The 22,192-nt window shown below is 45.0% G+C and overlaps 1 protein-coding gene across 1 annotated transcript in view; it reads right to left on the bottom strand.

The window, feature by feature from the left end:
- The window catches only part of LOC144755511 (uncharacterized), a 167,718-nt gene extending 149,695 nt beyond the window's left edge, over nucleotides 1-18,023 (bottom strand). Inside the window, exon 1 of the mRNA XM_078644503.1 lies at nucleotides 17,563-18,023. The gene's annotated coding sequence lies outside the window, so the exon portion shown is untranslated. The remainder of the gene's footprint in view (nucleotides 1-17,562) is intronic.
- Between the last annotated feature and the right edge of the window lie 4,169 nt (nucleotides 18,024-22,192).

The following is a 22,192-nucleotide window of genomic DNA, read 5'->3' as shown; positions in this document are numbered from 1 at the left end:
CTAACTTTACACACCATTTGACTTCTATTGGTGCACGCGTGTGCATTTAGACACTGCACCCGCATCCTGTGGGCCTCCCACGTCCTAACTGCTGTTAGTCCAGTGTAGCCCCAGCGATTCCCAAGGCCCTAGGCCTTACCACTGTTCGTGACGTGGTACTTATACCACTATTTTAGTATATGGTTATACGGGCCACCAGGGCCTATCCATATTTGTGCAACTTTTGTATGTTATATTAAGTTCCTTGTTATACGCTTATGCTCCTGCGCTCATAAAGAGTTACGGGAATCTATTTAGAAATAAATACATATATATTTTGAATATGTAACCTGTGTGGTGTCCTTTCATTTGGTATTAAAAGGTTTGCATATGGTAAAACAGCTGGCTTCACATGCCCTCTTGAGTTTAGCCTAAGACTGCTTTTGTCCATGCTACCACTAGGATAGCTGGTCTATAATGTTGACTTTACAACCATCACCATAAGGGTTGTTTGGACTGGTGCAAGATGCTTACTAGAATAGTGAACATTGTATATCAGGCCAACTTCTCACAATCGTCGCAGAGCCATCGCATCGAGGGGCCGCGTGAGGAGAAGATCGACGCTGCGCATCGCTGCTGCACCTGAGATCGTCGCCGCCCCGAAGATCATCGCATTGTGCCTGTGCAAGACGCTTCCTACCGAACCTGCGCACCGGAATCCAAACAAGGTATCGCATCACTCCCCATACAGACCGGATTCATCGCAGCACACTTGCTGCGTCCAGCGGGGCTGTTGCATTGCCTCCCTAGGTTCTCAGGAGTGACGCATCGCTTATTTTTCAAAGCTACAGCTTTCATTTGAAACTTTTGTCGCATCTACAGGTACTTTGGGCTAAATGTGACGCAACTGTGGATTATTTTGACGCAAACCCTAGAACTCTTTTAAAATCATATTCTTGAACTGTGTATGTTGGATTTTTGTCGTTTTGGTCTTATATAGTTTAGATAAAGATACTTTATTTTTCAAAACTGGTGTGGAGTCCATTTGTGGTGTTTTCACTGTGTTAATGTGAGTGTTGGTACAAATACTTTACACATTGCCTTTGATAAGCCTCTCTGTTCGTGCCAAGCTACCCAGGGGGTGAGCAGGGGTTATCTAAAGAGTGTATCCCCCTTGCCCTGACTACAAGCAAGGGTCCCTATTAGGACATTGGTACCTACCTCTGCCAACTAGGGACCCCAGATCTAACAGGGTCCACTTCCTTGAAGGAATTTGTGGACCACCCACAAAGGTTTGAACAGAACACACTTTTTAATGGGCAGCCAGTGGATTTTTTTAATTTCAGCCAAAATTGAGGCATATTTTGTGATGCCGGTGAGTAGTCTGGCAGCTGCATTCTGCAGGAGTTGCATTTTTTTAGGAGCCCTTCCTGTATATTTTGGTACAAGTGCATTGAATTGTCTGCCTCCAAGCTGGTGTTAAAGACATTGCAGGTTTGTTACGTTATTGATGTGAAGGCAGACCACAGGCTATTCAGGTGTGTGCGGGGCTATGCTCAGCTCCGGCCCCCATCCTGCCAGCAGATGGCTCACTTAGGCACACATAATCCCTCTTTTGTGTGACTGTCTGAGAGGAATTCACAAAGACTAACTGTCAACTACACCTAGTCATGTGACCCCAGGCAGGCTACAGACAAAAAAGGATATGAAAATGGCAACTTTCTAAAAGTGATTCTCCTCCACATGCCTTCATATCAATGCAGCTATACTCTTACAGTGACTAACAATGGATAAAAGATCTATTTTTAAGGCACTATGTATGTGTCTACATTCTATGATGAAGGAAGGACCTCTTTTTATACAACAGCATATTTGTTCTTATAGAGCTAATCAATTTTTTTGCTCCTCCTCTCCTTTCTTAGTATGTATTTTGACTGCCAAAAGAGTGCAACAAGGCAATACATACTTTCATTTTATGCCCGCTAAGAATTTAACTAATCTACCTCTGGAGCTATGCTCAGGCTCTATTTATCTCTTATTCTGAAAAAAAAGATTTTTAATTAACAGATTCTTTCAAATTGATATATTTTGCTGCAGGGCTAGGACACCCTTTTTGGAATCGAAGTGTTCTAAAAATTAAATCAATCAGTCAAACAATGAATCAAAGAACCTAGCAGCTGCTACTTTTATTGCCAAATAGCAAAAGAGTTGTTTTGTTTGTAATCTGGAAGATCATGTGCAGGGCCATGGGAACATACTGACAGCCGCGGTTGGTAGTAGGAGTTCCTGCAGGGCGGTGACGTGGGGAGGGTGGGGGGTAGTAATGTATGGATTAAGGAGTTTAACAGGTAAGTAAACATATAAATAAATAAAACTAATTTTGTTGCGCGCACTGCATCGCATTTGGTGATGCAGTGCACGCAACGAAAGGAGTGGTATCTTCTCTTCCCCCTCTTCAGTGTCTACAGCTCTCACCTCAAGCTTCAGGAATGTTCGCAACATCCTTCCACTGTCTGGGAAAAAATCATCACCACCACCTTGTCTAAAAGACAAGGCCTGGGGCATCTAAAATTGATTCCATAGGCCTCCACTACTCTGGTTCACTCATACGCATTATTCATGTACTATGTTGGCCACATACACTAACGTGCACAACATACGCTTGGGTGTTAGCATTAGAATCTGATTTAGCACATTGAAGTAGAACTTTACAGTGTGCCATTAGTCCTCCACTCCAGTGACCCCGCTGCTCTATGTACTAAGTCCAAGGCTGGAACAGTAGACCACTACCTGCATGATGAGGGCAAACTTGGTGCACACCTCCAGGTCACAGGGTAGGCCAAGTTCTTCTTCCCTCGAGGCAGAGCATAGGCCTCGGCTCCGTGCATACACTAGATTAGTGTGACGCTAGGGCCAAAATCAAAAACAGAAGACCCAGACAGACTCAGTAGGCACTCGGCCCGGGAACACAACTGTACACCGTGCAGGGTAATTCCTGTCCCAATACCATTCAAAATTGTATTCACCAACAAATAATGCCTTTTTCGAGGAGAAACGCACAGAAAACCTAATTTATTTACATTGGCCTTTAACATCTTACGTATAACGTACCGTGCATGTGATGAAATGTGTCTCTTGTATACAGTGTGCTCAATTTTTTTTTCAGTTTAGGGTGTATTCTGTGTTAAAACAACGGGCAATTGAAGCACCTCTTCCCATTAGGAAACGGGTCTGCGTAACAGTATTTAACTGCACCTATAAATCATTTATGTGTCTCTCTCTCTAGGAGATCTCAGCCCCAATTTTTTTTATGCACTGGCAGCCCTAAGCAAATTACTCATTTCAGTGTATGTGGGTGAGTAGCATTGATTTGCACGAAAAAGAACAAATACACAGTTACACGAAAAAGAATGAATCATTGTTTTCAACTCGTCTGAATTAATTTGAAATATGAAAGGTGTCTTTTCATGGTGCAAACAAAGGCCCACTTCCTCTCCATCAGCGGAAGCATTGATGCTATCTAGACAACATTTTCACCTCGTAAATGTGCGTTTAACAACTGAATATGGCAATCGACAGCTGAAAGGTGACCTTCTAACTTATGTAAATTACGTGCCACTACTGTGCTTCACCTCTGCTTTAGGTGCTAACTTTCAAGTGTTTGACCTAGAGATACATTTTTTGTTGGAATTTGCAAATTATGCAACATGTGTTGAATTATGGAATGCATTCAGCAAATCTTTACTTTGTTGAAAAGCCATGAGCGTCGAAACGAATAATTCCAGTGGTCCTGACCATGAGACGTCATTGACAACAAATTTGTGTTCAACACACTAAGGACCGGTGTAATGTTCGTCTTTTTTCATCATATGAAATACAAGAAACATTTAATTTGATTTAGAGCAGGAGTACGAAAATAAATAAATATTTAGCTGGCTTCCTACATTTACATGGGCTCCATGTTTATGGTCTTGAACTTTCGCTCATCAAAGTGTCTTAATTTGCTGTAACTAATCACTGCTGAATGCATGATTTAATATTTAAAAAACAGGTATCTTTTGTTAAACATGTATCATATCGTGTGTCAAAATTAAGATTTAAAACCGGTCGCAGACCTTTTGTAAAATTAATTGGTATAAAAATACAGGAAAAAAATGTCCGGTCCCATATGATTTCATTGTAAGTCAGAATGAGAGACTACTGATGATTACAGTATTTCGTGATCCCCTCGTGGTCCTGTTTCTGGGGCGAGGGCACCTACGACTGGGTTCCCCGGAGTTGTGACCGCACAGTTAGGGTCTATGTTGTTTTCAATTAGCTCCCTCCGAGCCCTGTTCATAAATTTGCCAATTTTGGCCAGGTCCGAAGGCAATGTACAGGAAAGGAGCCAGGCAACTGCGTCAACGCATTTTCTCATCCTGTGCCTTAGAAACATGGGGGCAGATTTACAAACCTCTTGCGCCACTTTTGTGTCACTTTTCCCATGTTAAAAGTGACGCAAAAGTGGCGCAAGGGGCTTGTAAATCTGCCCCATGGGTTTTAGCAATTTACTGCGGTTTTGGAGTAATGCGGGCAGCAACATATTAGATGAGCCAACGATTCTGCACTACGATTAGCCTGCATCTGGGTATGTGACACAGGGATTTCCAGCCAGGGTTCAGTTCCTTAATTGGCAGAGGCACTAGACGTGCCTATTGGATTTCTTTCAGGCACTCCCTTCCGTGGGAACTGGTCAAGTATGGCTGGATTTTGTGTGCCTCGTATGCTTTCATAAGGCCTGCCAGCACTACGATGTTCCTGAATTTGGCTACATCAGTGTTTCTTGATAGCTGGATGGTTTGGTAATTTAACGCCTTGTTCATTACAGAATAGTTTACTTCTTCTTGGGACCAGTATGCTCTGGAATGACCCAACTCAGCCACTGTCTCTAGTACTTCTGCCATGGATTTGGTACCCCTACGAATATTGTTCTCAATACCTCCTTGAAGGATCTTTTCTGAGCTTTTAGTGTCTTAAACCAGAATTTTACCAGAATTCTCCTGTATTCATATTTTTCTTGTACCAGATTAAACTGATCATCGTTGTTTTGCGGACGCGATTTCCACGCCCTACACAACATTGACACTACCTGTGTGTGCACCCTACACACTGCTTGTTGCAATACTGTGCATTGTTTTCCAGGCAGGCTTTCCAGAGCCTACGCAACATTGCTGCAATACCGTGCACCATTGTTCTGCAGACGGGATTTCCACTGCCAATGCAACATTCAAACTCCCTGCCTCTGCACTGTACAGACTGCTTAAAGTAACTCCCACAATGTTTCTACTATACCCTCTTATACAATTTTTCTCTTTTTCCTCCGACTCATTCAACTGAGTCACATAATTGCTGCCAACACTTCCTAGTTTCGACCGTTCACAGCGAATGAGACACAAGCTCGTTCTTGTAACCCCTCAACCAATCAGATGTCAGAATTCTCAAATATGGATATATGTAACATTTAATATTTCTCAAAAACTACTGAACGGATTTACCCCATTTAAACGAAAGCATACTTTCTGCACCAAGACCTTTCTTCCTGCCAAATGTGGCATAATTCCGTTCAGCAGTTTGACCTGTAGCCTTGTCTAGAGTTTCTATGTAAATTGCATGGAGAAAACACGTTTTGGGATCCCGCTTTTTTCTTAGCCCCCCCCACTTGAACAATCACTCCCAAACTCTAAAGATATCAGCTGATCAAAAAAGAGAAACTTTTTGGAAAATTTCGTAAAAATTCGTCAAACTACGCCAAAGTTATAAGCACATGATACAATGCTTTTCCTATGGAAACGTTGTCCTAACTGTAACTACCTACTGGCCAGTAGGTAATATATATATATATATATATATATATATATATATATATATATATATATATATATATATATATATATATATATATATATATATTCACTGAAAAAACCATAGGTTATAGACCATATATAGTTAGGAATTAGCATTTAAAAAACCTTATTTTACTCACACAAAACCATTGAAATTCCATATATAGTTAGTTGCACTAACTATATATCGCGCACCCGCAATCCACTGCTGATGATGTCACATATTACATCATTCATGACATGGTCAGTGACATCACTGATGACATCACTGATGACATCTCAAATGACATCACTGATGACATCACTGATGACAACATCCAGTGACTGTATGTTTCTGTAAAGTTAAAATATGTCTTACATATTGAAGAATGAGTGGATGTATAAGTGTCTGGATGAAGGATTTAGTAGGTGCATGACTGACTGTATGAGTGAGTGATTAAATGTGTCTCACTGAGTGCATGGGTTAGTGACTAAACTGTTTTAATTTGTGCATCATTGTGTCTGTTGTTCTGTAATCTGCTGCATGTGTTGATCATTAGCTATATGACTAACTATATGGGTTATTGATTGGTTGCCCAAGTATTTGTATGGGAGACTGAGTGTGTGTGTGGGTGGCTGGGAGGTGTATGACTCTGTGCATAGATGTGTGAGCAGTTGATTCACTAGATGTATGGGTTCAAAAGTGCACGTGGAAACAGCTGTATGGGCGGTTGACTGTGTGCATGAGTGTATTGGTGAGTGAATGGATATCTCAGTGCTACATGTCAAAGTAAGTACATATGTAAAACACAGTACATGTGAGAGTTGACATATATAAATAACTGTGCATAAGAGCCAGTGAATGTGTGAGTGGCTGTATGGATCATTGTGAACTTGTATCAGGGATTGTATAAGAGAGTAAATATGTGTTAGTATATGTTTCAATAAGTAAGGTGGGTATAACTATATAGTTGAGGAAATGGAGGTGTGATTGATTCTTTGCAAGACTGACTAGGTGTGTGAGTAACTCCATGGATGAGTGACAGTCTGTGAGTGTCTGTTTACACTGAGTGTATCTAAGGTTATATTAGAGTCTGAAGAGGTTCATCGTATCATCACATGAATGATGTCATCAGTGATGTGATCAGTAATGTCAAATGAGATGTCATCAGTGATGTCATCAGTGATGTCATTTGAGATGTCATCAGTGATGTCATCAGTGATGTAATTTGAGATGTCATCAGTGATGTCATCAGTGATGTCACTGACCATGTCATGAATGATGTAATATGTGACATCATCAGCAGTGGATTGCGGGTGCGCGATATATAGTTAGTGCAACTAACTATATATGGAATTTCAATGGTTTTGTGTGAGTAAAATAAGGTTTTTTAAATGCTAATTCCTAACTATATATAGTCTATAACCTATGGTTTTTTCAGTGAATTTTCAAGGTTTTGTAAATGCTAATTCCTAACTATATATGGTCTATAACCTATGGTTTTTTCAGTGAATTTCAATGGTTTTTTAATAGCAAATATCATAAGCTGTCGAATGTCAAGTACGTGGTAAGTGAAAACATTTTCGTGTTTATGCACACTGATCTGCTTTGAATGGTGCCCCCCCCTCATTTCTATTAGGAGTACTCTCTCTTTGCAGATAGTGAAAGGTAGTTAACGCAGGCCTTTGCCCCCGTTGTAATACGTCGTGCCTGCTTCTCTCTCCATTTGATTGATTGTTATCCAAGCATTTACTGTTTTAGAATTGGTTCTCTTTGGTTCATTCTCTATTTACAAACAAACACAGAGTCGCAATACTCTGTTTAGTCTTTGCAGATAACGAAAAATCGTGTAAAAAAAAAGAAAAGGAATCGAGCAAAATCAGTAGGCCACTAATGGGATCTCTTTTTGACCTCGCTAAAATAGAAACATTAGGAACAACCCCTCATGACAAATACAAAACTAGTGAGATGAACTGAACTCCACACAATGATGGCTGCAAAACAGCTCGGCTGCGCCACCCACCCCGCCCAAAATAACGATAAAGAGCGGCTGCCATGATTGGTTGCGGAATGGCCACGACGGAGCTACGAAATGGTGGTGCTCTCATGCTAACCCCAGCTTCAGTCTGAAACATCCAGAAACACTGTAGACTACCAATTCGATCAGTTCCGGTAGCGCCCCAATGTAACCCGGTAGAGAAGAACTAGCCCTCCCCTCTTTGACTGATGGTTCTTGTTGCCTGTCCGTTCTGTTGTCATTTAACAGAACTATTTAGCCTGCTGAAAGGGGTTGTGTTCCGACCGCTGGTTGGTGGAGACATTTTGACTATATTCTGGACCTGCGTTGTCGCGTAATGCGTCATATGACGCGCCGCGTTAGCGCATCCGGAAGTCATCCGGGGCGCGACGCGCAGCGCGTAACGTAAGCATAACAAGTCATGTGACTTGTTAATAAAACTTTTCATTGGTTCATTTTACTTTTCTTATTCTAATGATGAAAGGCTTGGTCATATGACCTAAAAATTACGCTTTTTATTACTTCCGAACATTATTTTTTCTTAAATATATGTTATAATGTTCCAGGCTAATGTACTTTCCCGGAAAATTTACAACTGTCCTGCAAGTAAAATATATTCTTTTTTCGAGAAAAAGAGCGTTTCTTCGTCCCATGACGGAGCCGTTGAGCAAAAGAGGGTCGACCTGCTGTCTTAGTCGCCGATACGCCTGAATATGAGATTCTTATCGATCACTTTATGTTGCAGGAGTAGAAAACACAACAGCCCTTGACCATTTATCTTTACTGCGTTCCTGCGTATTATACCTTTTACCCTTCATGTAATTGGTCTGCTTTATTTCACTTGCCTTTTAATGATTCTAAAACAGTGACTATTATTAAAAACTTTACCAATGTATATACTACTACCATGTTTTCTTTTAAAAACCTTTATTGTGAAAATTTCATTATACAAATACGAGCCTATAACCACGTGGGCCGGCCACGGAGCAAACTGTAATCGTATATGATGAGTAGACATTTACACTGTAGAGGAACGTAACGGGCGGGCCATTAGGTTGCAAGAACTAAGGTGTCTAACAGTTGCGGAATCGGTGGACGTACATTTTATAATTAAAATACGACAGGGCCAGTTACAATAAAATTATCTAGATATACATTTGCGGGCAAGTACCATGGGTGACGTTAATTCGAACTTTCAATAGTACAGTAATCAATAACACATCAGAACTTAATATCAATAGGGATGTCGAAATATTCAATCAATTCTCGTCCCCGCCCGCCATATGCTTCAAAACTGCATACGTATCTCGTGATTTCAAGGTTCTGCAACCAGTACACAACAAGGAGTTACGAGTCCCATTTATTCCGGCGCCATTTTGGGCGAGGACGGGCAGGTCCAGGATATAGTCAAAATGTCTCTACCAACCATCGACTATGATGATGTTCATATGCTGTATTTATTAGAGTAACACTCATCTGTCCACATGAAATTAATTTGCCACAATCTAAACATGTCATTTTAATCTTTCCAAAGTTCTAAATATTTGGGACCATTTCCCTTGCCTCTGATGCTGTCAGTGCCACTTCTTTGATGAATGTACTGGCAGGTCGGGGGTTCTCCTCCAAATCTCTCTTTTATGCAGCACTATAATTAATTGGTGCCACCTCTCCATATGACGATGCATGGTATAGTTACCATAACTATATTTTTTTTCGGTTCCTCTGGAGAGTACATCGTGGCAGATTAAGCGTGTAACGTACCGGGAATTTACCTTTTTTTGCATGTACAGGAAAGGAAAAAAAAAAATCGAGCGTCCGAGTTCTAAAGTGTCCCAGGGCCATTTTAGTAGACCAGGCCCAAATCCAAAGAACAGGCCGCCATTTTGAGAGTCCTGTTGCAGCCGCCTGTCGCTGTAGCATCAAGAGCGGCCGAAACTCAGCTGAATGGCAACTGAAACGGTAAAGGGGCGCCCCACTACAGCAGACGAGCCTCCACCTAGGAAGGCCCGTTCACGCCGCCCCCCCCCCCTTCGGGCACCCCACGCCGTTATTCGGAGCAGTATTGTAGGATGGCCACACCAGTGCGGCAACTTGCTAGACATCACCTCGGTGGTAACCGAATCTCAGCGCCTTCTGGTGTCTTCTCTTCAGAAAATATTCTTGCGCTACCTTTGCCCCATTCGCACATCGGTCCGCTACTGACGCCATCTCACAGGCTAATGGGGCGCCCCACGCCGAGTTTCAGCATTGTAGGATGACCACACCAGTACAGCAACTTGCTAGACATCACCTCGGTGCCATCCGGATCTCGGCGCCCCACTGCAGATGAAGTGCCTCTCAACTATGAAACCACCACGGTGCCATCCGGATCTTGGCGCCTTTTGCTGGTTCCGGCCTATTCACACATCGGTCCGCTACTGACGCCATCTCACAGGCCAACGGGGCGCCCCACGCCGACTTTCAGCATTGTAGGATGGCCACACCAGTGCCGCAACTTGCTAGACATCACCTCGGTGCCATCCGGATCTTGGCATCTCAACGCCTAGTGGTATCTTCCATACAGAAAATATTGTTGCGCTGCCTTTGGCCCCATTCGCACATCGGTCCGCTACTGACGCCATCTCACAAGCCAACAGGGCGCCCCATGCCGACTTTTACCATTGTAGGATGGCCACACCAGTGCCACAACTTGCTAGACACCACCTCGGTGCCATCCGGATCTTGGCATCTCAGCGCCTTGTGGTGTCTTCTATTCAGAAAACATTGTTGCGCTGCCTTTGGCCCCATTCGCACATCGGTCCGCTACTGATGCCATCTCACAGGCCAACGGGGCGCCCCACGCCGACTTTCAACATTGTAGGATGGCCACACCAGTGCACCTTACTAGACACCACCTCGGTGCCATCCGGATCTTGGCGCGTTGTGCTGCCTTCGGCCTATTCGCACATCGGTCCGCTACTGACGCAAACTCACAGGCCAACAGGGCGCCCCACGCCGACTTTCAGCATTGTAGGATGGCCACACCAGTGCTGCAACTTGCTGGACACCACCTCGGTGCCATCCGGATCTTGGCGCGTTGTGTTGCCTTCGGCCTATTCGCACATCGGTCCGCTACTGACGCCGCCTCACGTGCCAACGTATTTTCTCCGCATTTTATACCCTGTGCCGCATAACAGGTCATGTGACTTGTTTATAAAACTTTTCATTGGCTCATTTTACTTTTGGTTTCCTAATGATGGAAGGCTTGATCATATGACCTAAAAACAACACTTTTTATTGGATGAAAACTTTTTTTTTTCCCCAAACGATGAAAGCCCCACCTTGTTTCTGGATGTTTCAGACTGAAGCTGGCGTCACCATGAAAGCACCACCATCTCGTGGCTCCGTCGTAGTCATTCCGCGAGCAATCATGGCAGCCGCTCCCCACCAGAAGCCTGCAGGAGTCGGGGGCCCCCAAAACTTTTGATGAATCCTCAAGGCGGAGGGGACGCTTTCGAGAATGGGGTCCAAGACCTAGCAGACAAGCGTCCGATTTCCAAGGTGTCCCAGGGCCATTTCAGTGGACCAGGCCCAAAAAGGAAACAGCCTGCCGCCATTTTGAAAGTCCTGTGACAGCCGCCTATCGCTGCACCGCAAGAGTGGGCGCAACTCAGCTGAATTGCGGCTTTTGACACAGTGGACCAAAAGCGGACGGAATGGCAACTGAAACGGTAAAGGGGCGCCCCACTATAACAGACAAGACTCCACCTGGAGAGGCCCGTTCACGCCGCCTCCCCCGGGGTGCCCCACGCCGTTATTCGGAGCAGCATTGTAGGATACCAAAACCAGTGCGGCAACTTACTGGACATCACCTTGGTGCCATCGTTCTGCTGCCTTGAAACTATTCGCACAACAGTTTGCTACTGATGACCCACCCCCCGCGACGCCCCACGCCGGATTCCGAAATCAGTGAAATCTGGACGTTGTGCTGCGTTGGGACTATTCGCAGAGCCGACCGCTACTTCGTTGTTTTTCCCTAAAAATTTTTATATGTTATTACTGTTTTTGTTTTCTTGTATATATTTATAAGTTATTAAAGTTTTATAATCTTACTACTTTGTTGGAGTGCTATATATTTTTAATGTGACACATAATTGTAAAAACTTTGATGTACAAAGAGTCATCCCTGGAATCTTCCGCTTCAGGCTCGGTCCCCTCCCCAATCACAATACAGGATGGTTTTCAGATAATAGGAACGCGTCTGCTGTGACGGATCTCATCGAGTGTGGGCCTTGATCTACTATAACTCCTTTGAAGAGGGGTGATTCTTTACAGCTGGGGCCATAAACTACATCTGCAGGGCTAGCTGATAGCCTAGGACCGGCCTGGACAATCGGACACAGAGGAAAAGGAGTGTCAGAGGGTGCGGTAGTGAATAGGGCGAAAGGGAGGTGTCGGGCGGGCACAGGGTGTGATTCTCAGGGAAGAGCAGGGCAGATGGGGGGTGGTTTATTACCCATGCATAAGACAGAGAGCGGGGGTGACCACTGCCTGGGGGAGATGCTTGCGAGGGTGGGGAGCCATGCTAAGGATCGACAGCGTGCAGAGAGTGCGTCTGGTCAAGGCATCTAAAATGACTGCCGTGCACGACAAAAGTGTGGCATTTGAAAAAAGGCAAGATGGCGCAGACAATATTTTTCAACACTTCCTGATTTCCTTCGAATCGAACGTTAACAGACGTTGGGGCATATTACCAAAGTTAAGCGATATTTATCCCTAACGATGCTTAGCAACAAATTTTTTACCGCTAAGCATCTTCAGAAATTATCGCAGATAAACCTTGCAATTATCAAGGTTTATCGCAAATACGATAAAAAACGACCGCAATGCATTAATATCGCTGAAAACTCAGCGATATTCATGCATTACCGAGCTAATGCTCTTAGCCATGTTATCCACCTCCCATTGGATAACATGGCTAAGAACTGCTCAGGGCAGGTGGTAGCTTTTGGAGATATTCACGCTTATCGTGAATATTTCCAAAAGTTGGTAATAGGAGATAGCGATGTTAGCGACTGTTTCCAGTCGCTAACATCTTGGCATGCCCACTTTGCATGTCATTAGTGATAAATATCACTCACATGCAAAGTGGGGCCCAAGATGGTTGCTATCTCCTACTAGCCGTCGCTAACTGGTGTTAGCAAAACCTTGCTATTATCAAGGTTTATCGCAAATACGATAAAAAACGACCGCAATGCATTAATATCGCTGAAAACTCAGCGATATTCATGCATTACCGAGCTAATGCTCTTAGCCATGTTATCCACCTCCCATTGGATAACATGGCTAAGAACTGCTCAGGGCAGGTGGTAGCTTTTGGAGATATTCGCGCTTATCGCGAATATTTCCAAAAGTTGGTAATAGGAGATAGCGATGTTAGCGACTGTTTCCAGTCGCTAACATCTTGGCATGCCCACTTTGCATGTCATTAGTGATAAATATCACTCACATGCAAAGTGGGGCCCAAGATGGTCGCTATCTCCTACTAGCCGTCGCTAACTGGTGTTAGCAACAGCTAGGTAATACAGAGATAATTTTATCTCCGCGAAGCGGAGCGCTGTTACAGATACATATCTTGTTTTTGAACGTTAATTTCTCAAAATCCACTGAAGCACATATATTGAGACCTAGCAAAGGCACATCGGGCTACCAGTCCCTACAATTTTGCCAAGTTTCGTGCAAATCCATTCAGCCGTTCGATTATTATTATTATTTTTTTTTTTGCCCCGCGGGGCCCTTTTAAAACCTCCACATCAAACCTAAGAGGTCAAGGAGGATCTACTATGCCCCCTTATGGTCATTTGCCCCTTCGCTTTGGCCTCCTCTTGTCTCTCGATCCTACCGAGAGACAAGATGGCGGCCGCTACGGACTGTTTGCAATGTTTACAGACGCCGGAGAACCAATCAGCTTCGCAAACCTCCGTTACGCGAAGCGGAGCGCTGTTACAGATATATATCTTTTTTTGAACGTTAATTTCTCAAAATCCACTGGAGCACATATATTGAGACCTAGCAAAGGCACATCGGGCTACCAGTACCTAATATTTTACCAAGTTTCGTGCAAATCCATTCAGCCGTTCGATTATTATTATTATTTTTTTTTTTTTGCCCCGCGGGGCCCTTTTAAAACCTCCACATCAAACCTAGAGGGTCAGGGAGGATCTACTATGCCCCCTTATGGTCATTTGCCCCCTCGCTTTGGCCTCCGCTTGTCTCTCGATCCTACTGAGAGACAAGATGGCGGCCGCTACGGACTGTTTGGAATGTTCACAGACGCCGGAGAACCAATCAGCTTCGCTTCACAAAGCTCCGTAACGCGTAAAGTCCGCGAACCGGAGCGCTGTCCGGTCCGCTGTTACAGATATATATCTTTTTTTGAACGTTAATTTCTCAAAATCCACTGAAGCACATATATTGAGACCTAGCAAAGGCACATCGGGCTACCAGTCCCTACAATTTTGCCAAGTTTCGTGCAAATCCATTCAGCCGTTCGGGCTAAAAGTGAGGCCAACCGCCCTATGGAAAACTCAATGTTAAAAACACGTTTTGGGACCCCCTTTTTTCTCGGCCCCCCCTTGACGAACCCCCCCCAAATTTTCAAGGGCTGCTCAGAAACAAAATGTGCCATTTTCCTGAAAATTTCAGCCAATTCCGTCCACAAACGCCAAAGTTATTAGACATAGAATTTTCAAAAATCCCATAGAGAAAAAATCCTAACTATATATACCTACTGGCGACCGCCAGTAGGTAATATATATATATATATATATATATATATATATATATATATATATATATATATATATATATATATATATACACATGTATATATATATGTATATATGTATATGCATATATATATGTATACATATTAATATTGACAAGGACCAAGCAGTTTCCCAGCTACAAACGCCATGAGAAAACAAACTAAGCATTGACAAAGTTAAAAGGCTGTCAGTCAGTACCAGATATATTGGCTCTTCAAATGCTTGTTTTTCTTCACACCTAAGAAAGCTTGAACAGTCTACATTGAGCTTACCTAGCGCACATGACAACCCATTCTGCAAGCTTACTTTTATTAGAGCTTGCATCAGTAACTTGCTATCGTTGACTTAATTGTTTTGCCGCACCTCCCTTCTGTCACCAGTGCTGCTTACAGTGCCAATCCTCTCTATTAGGCAGGGACATTATTGGCAAGGTCATTTTTTTGAAACGCCACTCTTAAAACTGAAGTGAAAAACTGAAAATAAAGAAAAGTTGTTAATAAAAAACCAAGTGAGCTGTCTATGCATATAATGCATTGCCCCTGTCGGCTGCAAAGTCAGAAATAAAATGCATTGTGTGATCAGCTCCAACCACAAGGTACTTAGAGGGCGAAGCACTGACTTATGGGGGATGCAGCGTCTCTTGCCCATGTGGTGCTCTTTTGCTTTTAGATAACCAGCAAGAGTGAATCTACTGCATCCCTAAGGCCTGCAGGCTCTGTGCCTTTTGCCTGTCATGCCTGATCGATAGCTAGGCTACTTATGCACCTATTACACCGTATTGTCAAGAAGCTGCAAGTCACAGTTTGAACACACGGCAACCTTTCAGCCTTCTGAGGTATACTTACACACAGTCACTTTACAATGCACTGGTGCTTGGGAAATGTTATCACACAACACAGGACATCTATAAATGTTAAGAATAGCATTGGCAGGACACAAATCTAAATTCTTTGGAAATGATATGTACTGTTGCACAAAACAGGTAGGATGCTAAAATATTCTGTATTTGTGTATCCTCGTAAATACCTCTTGAATATCTTCGCGCCTTAATGTATAATGGGTTTACTGGTTTCACACTCTGGCTCTGTTTTGAAGGCATAGCCGTTTTGTAGGAGATTTCCGACCTTCACGCTGTCAACATATTTGCGCAAATTCTCATAATTCTTGCTCTATGCTGTTTACTGTTTGTGAGAGGCAGATTATTCAAGTACCAGACTGGCTAAAACAACAAGCATTTGCAATGCAATAGGTCTCGCATTAGGAAAGTTTGAGCCATTGGTATTGCGAATTACATTTTTTTTATTTATGTGTTGGTTGTGAACATAGCTATAGTAATAGCTAAAGTAATAGCTTTGTCATTTACAATGCCAATAGTTTTAACTTTCACAAATGTGACACCTATAGCATTTGCAATGCAATATGTGTTGTATTTTCACGAAAATCCAAGAACAGAAGTGAAATATTAACTTTTTTTGTGACATTTATAAGACAGACGTTATTGTTGTTCTGCCGAAGTGGTACTAATGAGGTGAATCCTTTGCCCAGGTACTGTTACCGTGTGTAAAAATTCCCAAAATAATATAATAATACTAGTCCAAAATGTGTGGCATTACATCACATGAAATGTCGTTTCTTGCCGCAATAGTCAAACCTGCCACATCATTTGCTCCTCGACTGCCGCATAATTCCAGTGGCCTGCGTGTATGTATCGCTGCACTCTCAGCCGCTCTCTTCATCGAGACAGGCAACGATCTATCATTCAACAGAACACAAAGGCAGAACTCCCAACACACATCGAGGTGCTTCAGTCTGCCTCTATTTATTTATAACAGCGCCCATCAGCAGTCGCTAAAGCCACATTCCTGACAGCCCTGCACCCCTGTAGGGCAGCGGGCGTGTGGGCCATCCTGGAAGACGTGTAAGAGACAGGGTACAGCCCTCTGGCCTCGCCCATCACACACCAGGAACACTGAACACATCTTATGTAGTTGATACATTCACCTGGTGGCACCACTGAGCATGCATCTTCCATGCGGTGTTATGGAAAACCGTTCAGAGTGATCCTCGGACAATGGTAAGCGCTTCGAAGCCATAACAATAGCAGACTGGGCGCTACACAAATGCCAATAACATAACCCCAAATAACCTTTCTCTCTGCAAGATTGATTTATTAAAGGTATTGTCACCTCGAGAGACTCTCCAGTTCCTCAAAAACTCCTCTGACTCCAGGGAAGGAAAGCCCCAGCCCCAGGGCTCAACTTGTCCCATGGTTGCCGGTTCTCGTTTTCGTAGGCAAGAGTCATTTTTCACATTCGGAGTTTGACAGCAGAGCAAAAGAGAGAAGACAGAAGAGCGAGAAAGTAGGGGGAAGAAGAAAAATATAGGAAAACAGTGACTGGAAAAAAGAGGGAATAAAAAAAATGAACCGACAAGGGAGACAGAAAGGCATGAGAGGGAATCAGGACTAAGGCTTCAAGCCGCTGTAATTACACCAAACACGAGGAGCCACAACTTCCGAAAGTGAACATCAGTTTACATTCTAGGCGGCAGCCGCAACAAACTAGTTTGTGCACTCGGAGGTCGTAAGTGCATGCATCGTTAGCGCCTGGCTGCTTGTAACAAGTTTGAGCGCTAGACAAACGAGTCAGCTGTGATTATCCACACACACCTCATCTACAGCATCCTAGGAAGGAATGTTGCCACAGAACCAAGGCTGGTGCATGAACGGGCTCACTAGAAGCGCCTACTTTTAAATATCCACTATTCGTACCAAACACTCAGAATAAATGTCACTTAGAGTCACGGGCACCTTTCGCCATGTTTGGGGCTCATCTGTGTGGTATACACTGTTATAATATAAACAGCCGGCTTCTTAAAACTATTTTTTTAACGAATTACCTGTGCAGCTTCCGTAGTCTGTTTCCCGCTTCGGCTCTAAGACGGGTGCTTAGAGTTGCCTCATGGTGCTATGCGGACTAGAGGCAGACTGTGGCTCGCTCCTCACTTCCTGTTCCCTTTACGCTAAGTCCAGGGCGCATCGTCTCGTGACTCGGTTGCGGTTCCTTTTTAGGGACCCGGCAGTCGTGGGAACCGGGCCTTCAGAGAGGGCTGAACAAGAGGCTGTCGGAAGCGGTCAGCTGGGGCGGCGCGGGTTCGAGTGTCTGGGAGGGAGAGGGCTGATGGCGAGACGGCGAACATGGTGACGAGGGCAGGACTGGGAACCCAAGACAGCCCTGGGAAACGTGTCAGTCCGCTCCTTTCCCCTCTGTCTCTCGCTCTGTCACCCCTCGCTTCCCTCATGCCTTCTGTAAGTACCCGGGGGAGCTGGAGAAGGTGACAGAGGTGCCAGCAATGTTCTCTTATCGGCGGGGCTGCGCTCTCTATGCAGGAAAACAAACCAGTGAAAACGAAACCTAAGAGCCGCGCGCGTGAGCTTCTACCATAGACAGCTCACGTCGCGCGGCTCTTAGGTTTCGTTTTCCTAAGTGCATGGCAGAGTCGCGCTCGCACACATGCGCGCTCATGAGGTCAAATCCGACATCCGAGACTGGAAGCGCGGGCACCTCCCAGTCCCAGCGCGTGCACCCCCCCCTTTACAAATACTAAAAGTATACTAAAAGTATACACGAGGTCGGTTTGCTACGCTCGACCTAAAAACAGAGATATGACCTATTTATAGTTTGGCGGGTGGGTTCTCCATCACAATAGGTGAAGATAATACTTTGCAGTAGTACAAGTGCCACAGGTTACACTTGTAACAGGTCCACCATGTTTGTCACAAGTATCCCATCCACCAAACTCTAAATAAGGCCCTCAGTGTCTAATAGCTCTATAAGTACTATGTAAGACGACCAGAGTATCATCCATGGAAAATGATGTCAAAAGTGTTCTTTTTGGAATGTGTGTTCCTAACATTATTTATTCTACTTCTGACTATTGAGCCCTACTTAATAGTTAAGAGTGAGTGAGGAGTAAAGCTCTATGTGTAAATATTAGAGGTGGGGGAAATTCACTGAGTTTCACTCTGTGGAATTCCTTGAAGTTATATGAAAACTTTGCAAGATTCTACGGAGTTCCACGAGCGGGCAGAATCAGCACATCGTGCTGATTTTTAGCACCAGCAGTTTATTCCATGCTACAAAATCAGTGCAAACTGGCACCAATGGGCATGCCAGAGTGCACTGCTTTTTTTTTGCTGCTGCTTGAGTACATTTTCTACCTGAGCAGTAGCTCTCTCACTGTGAACGGTCGTGACCGCCCACATTGAGAAAATCTCACGGGTGCCGTCTTAGCACCCCAAAATCACGCTAGGGGAGGCAAATTGTCTCTTGTGCTTGGTTGGCAAGACGCACATGAGAAAAAAAATTGCCATGCGGTGGTTTGCAGGGTTTTGTTGGAACTCCATGTTACAAGCATCACGTGGAGTGAGAAAAACTCCAGGAGCAGCCCGTGCAGGTTAGAGTAGTGGGGCGGCTGGTGGGGAAATCGACAGGCGGCAAGTGAAAAATAAATAACTAATTAATGTTCCCTCATCGTCATCGTCATCGCTGCATATCTTGGTTCTTTAATATGGTTCTAGTAAAAGCATCCTCTCTTTATACTGAGGGGGCGCTTCTGGGTGGAGTATGATAACCTTTGCACCCAGTGCAATACAGTTTTGCACAAATGCTAGCACTGAACGATCATTGCACAATGGCTTTTGCATGCAAGGATCGACTTGCGTAAAGACATTTGCACCAATTACTGCAAGATTAACACATGGTCAGCGACTAGCTGCCGCCTCCCCCCCAATCCGGCACCCAATACCCAGGAACGTGGACACGAGACGTCTTTACTTTTTGGAAGGCGGGCGCTAGTCGCCCGGCCGTATTTATTAAAGTATGAAATTAAAAAAGGTTTTAATTGCATAATCAACAATTTATACAAAAATTCAGCAGGACATTTAGGTTTAGCAATAAGTTTGAGAGCCTGACTTTAACAAAACTCTAATACATGTTATTTTCCTAACTTATACTAAACATCCTCATCTAGAATTTTTGTACATTTCTGGCCATATGGCAGGGTCACTACCGGTGTCAGGTCCTACAAGCTGCGCCTCCCCTCTGGATGTGCGCATGCGCAGTGTTACCCCGGGAATTGCCCGGTCTACGCCCTGAACTCCATTTACCCACTGAAGGAGGGCCCTTACTCTGCGCCGGTGGCGTCGTGAGTCCACGCGCGCGGGGTGGCTACCAGCCTAAGGAAAGCGTGAACTACTCCTACCCGCGCTCCTTTGCTTTGTAGCATCCATTACCTTGCCCCTGGAGTTGTGGGAGTGGCCCGCAGGCCCCTCCCCCTGGGCGGGAACCTCCATAGGATGATGCCCGCCCCCTCAGACCTCAAATATGTGCTCACCGATAATGACCTTACCGCATGCCCCATACCTAATAAATACGACGACCTATGGGAAAAAATTCTAAAGGACAGCTACACTGGCTAATAAAACAGTATCAACGTATAGCTACAAAGGGAAAAAAGGCCTAAAGACACATAGCATTAAATACAGTTCACTTCAAACAGTATCAACGTATAGCTACAAAGGGAAAAAAGGCCTAAAGATACATAGCATTAAACACAGTTCACTTCAAACAGTATCAACGTATAGCTACAAAGGGAAAAAAGGCCTAAAGACACATAGCATTAAATACAGTTCACTTCACACATGACTTGATAAAAGGGGGAAAAATTCCTAGACAAAAGGCATCAACAAAATATACCAACAGTTCATCTCTATTACCCTGTGAGACCCGTGGACCGTACATCCAGAACTTACCATTCAACCAGACATAAGAACTGCTACCAAACATTTTGTTCCAAGGGATGGTGGGTGGGAAAACAAAGAAGCCCCGAGCGCGGGGCACACCGTTTCGGCGAGGGAGCGTCCAGGGACAAGGGGGTCTCCTGGGCGCTCCCTATCTCTTTATTCCCGAGGGGCCAGGTGGCCCCTCCTCTAGCCCGCCCCCCTTGACCCGGACCCACTTCCTAGGATCCGGGTCAAGGTGGCCGCCAGCCAACCAGCGGTGGGCCGCGCCCCCCAGGGCACGCCCCCACCGCCGAATGGCAACAAAGGAAACTGTGGGGGCGACGGTCGCCGCGCCGCCATGCGTGCGGGGGGGCCGAGGGCCCCCCCTTTTCACATGGTCAGCGACTAGCTGCCGCCTCCCCCCCAATCCGGCACCCAATACCCAGGAACGTGGACACGAGACGTCTTTACTTTTTGGAAGGCGGGCGCTAGTCGCCCGGCCGTATTTATTAAAGTATGAAATTAAAAAAGGTTTTAATTGCATAATCAACAATTTATACAAAAATTCAGCAGGACATTTAGGTTTAGCAATAAGTTTGAGAGCCTGACTTTAACAAAACTCTAATACATGTTATTTTCCTAACTTATACTAAACATCCTCATCTAGAATTTTTGTACATTTCTGGCCATATGGCAGGGTCACTACCGGTGTCAGGTCCTACAAGCTGCGCCTCCCCTCTGGATGTGCGCATGCGCAGTGTTACCCCGGGAATTGCCCGGTCTACGCCCTGAACTCCATTTACCCACTGAAGGAGGGCCCTTACTCTGCGCCGGTGGCGTCGTGAGTCCACGCGCGCGGGGTGGCTACCAGCCTAAGGAAAGCGTGAACTACTCCTACCCGCGCTCCTTTGCTTTGTAGCATCCATTACCTTGCCCCTGGAGTTGTGGGAGTGGCCCGCAGGCCCCTCCCCCTGGGCGGGAACCTCCATAGGATGATGCCCGCCCCCTCAGACCTCAAATATGTGCTCACCGATAATGACCTTACCGCCACAGGCCAGCATTGTTAACCGACGATCTGGCCTCCCCCTGCCTAGACCTACCCTAGAAAGTTCTCACTCTAGCAAACCTTCCAACCAGGCCCAGACCCCAGGCCCCTTCCTTCCTCTGTCAAATGGACTCCCCTTACCAGGTAGGACAAATACACCCATGTTGGATCATCTGGAACTGGGGCTTGAAATAATTTGTCCCGCTGTGTGTTGATCCTCTTTATCGAGTGATTCAACGCCCTGACCGGGTCCTTGCCACCCTGGGATCAGTTGAGACCCACCCACTGTGCCACCCGGGCTTGTCCTGAAGACCCACCCACAGTGGAGATGAACCCATCAATCAGTATTCGCCTCCCCAGTTTGGCCCATTCAGTCCCCCCTAGGTGAGGTATCACCACTGACAGGGGGTCGGGCTGCTGAGCTAAAAGTCCCTGAAAGCAGTCCCTGAACTGACCATGGCACAGACCCTCAAACCCACTCTTCCCTGTCCTGCGTCCGGCACGTTGTTTGTGCTGGCACATTTTAGCTCCTCAACTTCTGACGAGGAGTTCCTCCCCTGCGTGGCAGGTTTGAGAAACCGCAAGACCCAGCAAAAGACCAAGAAAACCTGGGCAACCATTTCTAGCTCCTCAACTTCTGGTGAGGAGTTCCTCCCCTGCGTGGCAGGTTTGAGAAACTGCAAGAACCAGAAAAAAGACCA

The sequence above is a fragment of the Lissotriton helveticus genome, chromosome 5_1, assembly GCF_964261635.1.
Source record: "Lissotriton helveticus chromosome 5_1, aLisHel1.1, whole genome shotgun sequence".
NCBI lineage: Eukaryota > Metazoa > Chordata > Amphibia > Caudata > Salamandridae > Lissotriton > Lissotriton helveticus.
The sequence above is the reverse complement of the archived record's forward strand: the minus strand, read 5'-3'. Positions and strand labels throughout refer to the sequence as shown.